The sequence below is a fragment of the Nannospalax galili genome, unplaced genomic scaffold (genome assembly GCF_000622305.1).
Source record: "Nannospalax galili isolate Female #2095 unplaced genomic scaffold, S.galili_v1.0 scaffold433, whole genome shotgun sequence".
Classification (NCBI taxonomy): domain Eukaryota; kingdom Metazoa; phylum Chordata; class Mammalia; order Rodentia; family Spalacidae; genus Nannospalax; species Nannospalax galili.
The window spans coordinates 2,694,811-2,697,196 of NW_008338715.1; the positions used below are offsets into that span (position 1 = coordinate 2,694,811).

The 2,386-nt window shown below is 38.3% G+C and overlaps 1 pseudogene; it reads left to right on the forward strand.

The window, feature by feature from the left end:
- The first annotated feature begins 1,066 nt into the window (after positions 1-1,066).
- Positions 1,067-1,972, forward strand: LOC103734362 (annotated as a pseudogene).
- Positions 1,973-2,386: the final 414 nt, after the last annotated feature.

Genomic DNA, 2,386 nt, shown 5'->3' on the forward strand with positions numbered 1-2,386 from the left:
ACTGTGGCATAGAATCAATCATTATTAACCCACATACATCTCTTCCATCCAGAGAAGTTGGACATAGGTTTTCTGAATCTCTTACCTGTATGTTTGGGTTACAGTTTACTGATGAAGCATTTCTGAGGTATTTGGAAGGTGGATGGGAAAGATCAAAGGATGAACTTAGTCAAATATTGACTTTTATGTTTAGCGAAGTTGAATATTTTTTAAAAGGCTTGCATAAAACTTTGGCAAATTGCAAAATTAGTTTAAATGAAATATACATTTTTACAGGAATTTTTAACTTTACATTGAATTGTTTAAAGACAAAGTATAATAGCTTGTTTGTTTGTTTGTTTGTTTGTTTGTTTGTTTGTTTCCAGTAATCAAACTATTATTTCTTCCACATCTGCTGGGGTATTTCCACATCCGCAATTACTTCTATAGCCACGTCCTCTGAGAAGGAATGAAATGGGAAAAAAATGGGTAAATTTCTTCCTTAAAGAAGCTGTATTTAACTTTGTATTGTGATTTTAGGTTGAGAAACAAGTTCCATTCTAAAAGCATATTTGTGAATCAATGGACAAGAATATGGGGTGGAAGAAGACTTAAGTTTGACAGATTTTCCCCTGGAATTCCTTCACCTGGTGACTATTCATTTAAGCACATCCAGGTACTTTCAAATAGAGTAAAAAAATGTCAATATATGGTTCTGAATGGTGGTTAGGAAATGATAGCAAAATCCATTTGATCAATAAAGGTGTTTACAATTGAGGCAAGTAAACCTTGATTATCTATTTGATTATATTATCTTAGAGATCTCCTTCCTATTGAAGTCACTGCCCTCACAGACAAGGCTTTATAATTCTTCTTTCCCTCACAAAGCATGGATACTCATTTTGTGAAGAGAGTCCAAACTGTCATGCGCTCAGCCTTCTGAGGCTTCGACGTCTCTGAGTAGAACCTGGGAGAAGGAGCCATCTCGTCCTAATGTCCTGTTCTCACTCCTGTGAGATTTTTTTTTTTTTTTTTTAATCTTCGGCTACATTTTCCGGCTTTGTAAGAAGCCTTGCCAACAAAGAAAATGGTTGGCGATGTTACCAACAAAACAAATCCTCGCTCCATGAATTCCCACGTATCCGTTGGGAATCTCAGCACTCTTCTTGAGAAATCTGATGTGGAGCCATTCTTCTCATTTATGGCAAAATTGTTGGTTGCTCTGTGCATAAGGGCTTTGCCTTTGTGCAGTATGTTAATGAGAGAAACGCCCAGCTGCAGTAACCAGAGAGGACCACAGAATGATTGTTGACCAAGTTTTAGATAGAGCCAAAAGTGAATCAAGGAAAAACACATGTGAAAAGATCTGCAGCGATGGCAGGTCAGTACCAGAACACCCTTTTCCGTCCCCTCTACTCAACTCCTCATTTTACTTGGACTATGATTTTCAACGAGATTATTATGACAGGATATACAGTTACCCAGCACGTGTTTCTCCTCTTTTCCTATTGGCAGTGCTGTGGTGCCCTCCAAAGGCCAGCATGTATCAGTAAATACACCACAGAGGAGCAAAAGGGGCTTCAGTTACAAGAGTGGACACCGGGGATCTTCTTTCAAGTCTGGAAAGTTGAAAGGCGATGGCCTTCAGACCATTAAGAAGCAGCTGACTCGGATAAAACAAAAAGTGCATTGCCTACCTCAAAGCCTCGAAAAAATTGAAAAAGAACAAAGCAGAGACGCAGATGTGTCCTTCTCATCCCCAGTGCAGGTAAAGGATGAGACGTCGGAAGAAGGGCAGAGCAGCACCTCTGTGAGAAAAGACAAGGCTAATGTGAAGATGAAGTCTGAGGCAGGTGACTCTGCTGAGTAGACCTTCTGCATGATGATGATGATGAAGATCAAGGGGATGACCAGCTGGAGTTGATCAAGTTGAAAAAGCAGATGAGGAAGGAGAGGATGACAGAGACAAGCCAATGGCCAGGATGATTCTTAAGCACATAGTGGGGTTTGGAAATCTTATCCCAATATTTCATTATCTAGGTGCCTGTCAGAAATCAAAAATACACAAGATCGTCTTCCCTAGTATCTTTAGCACAATCTCATTGCTCCCCCTCTTCTTGTCGGTCTGTGTTCATTAATTCATCATTGCCCTGTGCCTAGTACCATTTCAATGTTCATTTCCTTTGATGCTTTTTGAGTAATTTTGTTAAGTCTTACCCTGTAATTTTTGCTTTTGATTTCGATACCTCTTTATGACTTAAAAGGTTTTATTTTTTTTAAAAAAAAAATCATGGAAACTCATTAATAAAGGCCTAATAAAGTGTATTATATAGATTAGTTATTATATAATTTGGGTAAAGACTTGTAAAACTTCTAGCAAGTATTAGAAGAAAGGAGAGGTATAATT